General features: G+C 43.7%; 1 long non-coding RNA gene across 1 annotated transcript; it reads right to left on the minus strand.

Annotated features, from left to right (window-relative positions):
• Window positions 1-355: 355 nt before the first annotated feature.
• LOC133909906 (uncharacterized) lies at window positions 356-1409 on the minus strand. The gene is made up of 3 exons (XR_009908458.1): window positions 1308-1409; window positions 598-719; window positions 356-518 (listed from the first exon to the last, which is right to left on the minus strand). It is a non-coding gene; the product is annotated as an uncharacterized LOC133909906 (long non-coding RNA).
• Window positions 1410-5374: the final 3965 nt, after the last annotated feature.

A 5374-nucleotide genomic window follows, 5' to 3' on the forward strand; every position in this document is an offset into this window, starting at 1 on the left:
TTGCTATGCTCATCTTTACAGTTCGGGTAAACTGGTGTTTTAGAGTCCTCTATCATGCGCTAGTACTTTTGATGTTGTCTTTCAATGGTGAAGTCCCCCTCCCCATCGCGCAACATTTGTTCTATGCCTTCTTCATTGTTGCCAACAAAACTGTCCCGATCATCGTTCTCGACAAAAGTATCTTCAAATGCCGACATATCGAAGTCTTCGTTAGCCGTCGGATCGTTGACTCCGTCACCTTTGACTGTTGGTTGCCCTTCACGCCCAACATCTACAAGTTCACCGTGCTTAGTCCAACGGGTGTAGCCAGCCTTAAAACCCATGCGAATCAAGTGTGCACGGATTTGCTCTATGTTTGAAAACTGCTTCTCATTCTTGCAGTCGACACACGGACAACATATATAGTGCTCGTCACGCTTCCCTTTTGGCTTCTTGTACGCCGCGGCAGCCCTCAAAAAAGCCTCGATGCCAACAATGAACTCTGGCCCTCGTTCCTTGTACATCCATGACCGGTCTATCTGCAAATTATTATAATTAAACACATTGGACTTATAATCATTAAACATTTCAAAATCTAGAACATATTCATCGAATTACCTCGCATCCTGATTGGTCCCTATTTGAGGGCCCATCTCCTTCCGGTACTTGGGCCGGGTCGGGGGACCCGCCTTCCAAAGGCTGCCGAGTCTGATTGCGACCCGTGGGTGGACGTGCCATCCCTGCAACACAGTATTTTATGAACTGTACATGTTAAATTCAGTATGTTGATTAATTAACAGATGAAATTCATCGGATTATTATTAAAATTAATGACTTTAAAAATATACGCAATCCACATACCAGAAAATTAGAGCTAGATTTTAGAGACATTTTACAAATACCTCCCTGGTTTTTTATTCTTTGGATGCTACTCGAATGACAGTTCTAGCGGTATTTTTGCAATTTTTGAATGGCAATAATGGTTCAACAAGTTGCAAAGTTGCAACTCGTTAAATCATCTACAATGATAAAATTGCGACCTTTCTCTAATTTATATGGATATTTGAGCTCTTGCTCATTTCAAATTTCAACACCAACTAACAACCACCTAAATTCAAACCTAGAGAAATCTAACAACTAAAATCCAACTAAGAATCAAATTTAGATCATCTCTATACATATAACAACGACAAAGTTGCAAAATTTACCTAAATTATATCTCAACTACATCTCTAAATCCATAACTATGGAACAAGCACCATCCATCATCAACCCTAGAGCAATTTACCAAGTAATCTATCCAAAAATAAAATATAGATCTCACTAACCTTAAAACAGTTGACTCCTCCAAATTTTGAAGGCTCCCACGCAAAAAAAAAAACCTTGAATCGCCAAAAAAATGGCAAGGAGGCGCTGTAACACTGGGCTGCTGCGGTGGCGGCTCTGTTTTGGGTCGAGATGGGGAAGAAGATGGGCTATATATACTATAGCAGGCTTTCAGTGCCGGTTTAAAGAGAAACTGGCACTGAAATACCACTATCAGTGCCGGTTCTTAACTCCAGGCCCTCGATCGCGACCGGGAGTTTTAGAACCGGCACTGAAGGTGGCGACTATTATGTGGGGTTCTGTAGTAGTGCATATCAAAGGCTTTAGTTTCTTTCTTCGCAAACAAAAAGGCTTTAATTTATTGTTGGATGTGGTTCATTCTCTAAGCAGCAAACTGCAGCTGCTTTATAGAGAAAAACAAAAATACTACACATGGTGCATGCCCTAAGCTAAATTGTCAACATTTACCAACTCCACAAGGTGCTGACCCGTTGTATATCTAGCCACTAGTCACATTTCCACATACAAGTATTGATCGATACAAGCATGACGAAAGGATCCAAGAGGAGATCCCGCATGTCCTTCCTCATGCGTAGGGGTGGAAATGAGGCAGATTTTACCCACGTCCCTATGGTAAAAAGCCTAACGGACATGGATTTGGGATACATTCTTTGCCTATCGATCTGTGTGCACTACTGTAAAAAGACATCAAAGTGTCGGTTGAAAATTGGCTTCACTGTCAGTTTTTTAATCGGCACTCTTTACACAACATTGATACTCGGCTAGTATCAGTGCTGGTTGCCCACTCGACACTGTTACCATTTCCCATGAATAAAAGAAAAGAAAATTGGTGGCGGCGGGGGAGCAGCATCCGAGCCAGCTCGGATGCCGCTCTACCGCCGCCACTGCCGCCGCCACTCCCCTTCTTCCTCACTGTCCTCCTCCACACCTCCCCGTGCCCCCTTCTTCCCTGCTGGCCGATCTCAAACCCACCACACCGAGCTCCACATACACAAGAATGAGACATTGCAACCTAAAAATCAAAACAAAACCCCAAGAATCAAAACAAAACCACCAAATCTGCGCCATCCCAGGGCCTCAACCTCCGGATCTGTGCCGTCCCAGAGCCTCAAACACCGGATCTACGCTGTCCCAGGGTAGATACGGTCGGATCTGGGTCAGAGGGGAGGTTGCAAGACTAAAATTGATTCAATACAAATTTCAGGTCCAATAACTAGTATCAGTGCCGGTTTTTGTCTGAATGGACGGATGAATGTCTGATTTTGCTACCAACCGGTAGTGATACCTTATCAGTGTCGATTTTAACTGAACCGACACTAATGAGACGACACTTATAGCTAGTTCTATAATAGTGTGCGGGTTTAATGTTAAACCAATAGGTATAGAGAGACAGATATGAAATAGTCTTACATGTACTTGCTTCTCCTATGTAACCTCTTCGCGCATTTGACATATGAGACCCATTCTTTTTCGTATATAAACTAGCAGAATATCCCTTATGATTTCTCGTTCAGTCATTCTCTACCCGAGTCGCCACACACCACATGCTATCCCTAATTCCCTACCCCAATCCCAGCCATAACACCCACACTCCCAAATCCCCAGTCGCTCGTACGCCACTCCAGCCTCGACACCCTGGTCCATCATGCCCCATCTACTCCCGATTGCCCAGCTCTGCACAACCGCACCCCCGACCGCCCTGCTTTGGGCCCTGTCCGCCCCCAAGGCCCCAACATGGCCAACCGCAGGCCCCTGTCTACCCTGACACCCCCGAACATCGCGCTCTTGACACCCTTGACCTCCGTTGATGCCCTCGACACCTCCGTCCACCCCTGACACCCTCCTTCGCCCCTATAGTTGGATGTGAGGTATGCCTTCTAGAGTTCTTACCAGTGGATCTGAGGTATATGTGTGTGTCCATGGGTATGTGATGCTCGCGGGCAGCGGGCGCTAATGCTAATTTTTACCTATGGTGGGTAATAGATACGTGTACGGGTTTAGAATTAACTTGTGAGTATAAGTTTGTATAGTTTTTACCCGTAAGTATTATGCCAGTTGCCATCTGACTCATACATGCAAGATTGCCCACATGACCGGCACCTCCGCCGCGGTGGTAGGAAGGCCACCCCGAGGGAGGTGCCTGCTAATGGGCCATGCGGTGGTGTATGTCTGGGAGGAGCTGCGTTTGTACCTAGTTGGGATATCCTGCATCAACCACCCGTTGTTTCGCGAGCTGCTCCACCACATCTGGGACAAGTACGAATTGGTTGTAGACTCGAGGCTCTGCATATCATGCGACGAGGGTATCTTCCTCGGCATTCACATAAAATTGTTCTGGTGTTCCGTATTCGATACTCAATTATCGGTAATATATAAATAAGAATAGAGATAACTTCACGTAGTCATCGAAGAGTATCACAAAGAGACACATAATTATACAGAATCAAAACTCTAAGTTGGATAATAGATCTACGTCCTATCTTATCTTAATTATTCTCATGATCAAAGAGTACAATGTGGATGAATCTAACCTTAAGAACTAGACGGATTTATATATATCTACTACTGAAGATCATCAATGGTTGATGGGTCTTCTATCCGACTAAACTTGATGATGGATTCGAGACTTTGGAGATTTGAAGGCGCAAGTTGCTAAGGCTTTATTCTGCTTTGTTGCTTCTGCTTTCGATTGCAATTGTGGATGTCTTGGACGTACCTCTCTCCCCGCTTTATATACTTAGGGGAAATCAGGATGTACTTTTACTCGGACTTCTCTGGATGTATCCAACTCGAATCGTTAGACTCCTGTATACATACAAATCTTTCTTAAATAGGGGATAACTCTCGTATCCGGGATGAGTAACTTCTAAATATATCATCTCCATGTCTTACTTCATGATAGCTGTGTCTAAGCTCTTTAATGAGTATAATACGGAACATCATCATATACCTTTTTTAATATATAATATTTAGAAAATATATAATATTAATTATATATACCGTCGGATAAAATGACTGGTGTCAAAATACAGCGAGAAATCCACTCAAAAAAAGTTAGCGACAAAATGAAAAAGAAAAGTCAACGAGAGAAAGAAAAAGTCAGCGAATTACATTACGTGCGGGACAGATGTTCTTTGTGCTGGGCCACCATCCCACCATACGTTCTTGATGCAGAAAGGATAATATTTATTCCTTGTTTAACAAAGGAAGGAGAGCCAACAGAAATGCACCATCTAGCAGGAACAAGCACGGGACCAGGAAACGTACGGGAGCAGTGAACCACGACTGGTCGATGCCTCCTCCGTCCAGAAACTATCTGGAGTCCAGAAGGACGAGCGCAAGCCGGTCACCAAGAGACCGATCAGCCCTAAGAAGCCATCCAGCGTTATCCTGCCAAAGAATACATGTAGAGAGGTGTGTAACGTGGAGTCTTGGCTTGTCTCTGAACTCTATCTTGTCTCTGAACTCTAAACTCGGTCTCTCTTTCTTGTTATCTCCTGGACCATCTTTGCTTCTTCTGGAAGCTTCCAGATTCATCTAGAACTATCAATTGAATGCAAGTTGGTACATAACGTCATCGTGCCATCGCTAACGATTATAGAGCGTTAAAGCTGGAGGCGAGAGCATCGCGGGTGGGAGGAGGGGGAGTCAGAGGTGGGCCATGTGCTGGGGAAGCGATGATGGCGCGACACCAAGTGGTGAATAGGGCGAGAGGAGGAGCTAGCCATCGCATGCGGAGGAGCAAAAGGCATCGGATCCAAGATTCCCCGAGTGTTTTTTTTTAAATAACTATCAATTATTGCCATTCTTTAGAAATTTCCTCAAATAGATAAGGTTTTGCGAATAACCGACTGTAAACACTGGTGATGTCTTAAGAGGGGTTTGGATTATAGATTCTTAAACTAGTGACTCAATTTAAATAAGATAAATCTAAAATAATTTCTATCTAAATGCACTCTAAGTTTATCCAATATTTCTACTTTACTGTTATAAAGTTTTGCACCCTATGATCCAATCTTGTAAACTACATATGACAATTCTATGATCT

Source organism: Phragmites australis, chromosome 2, assembly GCF_958298935.1.
Source record: "Phragmites australis chromosome 2, lpPhrAust1.1, whole genome shotgun sequence".
NCBI lineage: Eukaryota > Viridiplantae > Streptophyta > Magnoliopsida > Poales > Poaceae > Phragmites > Phragmites australis.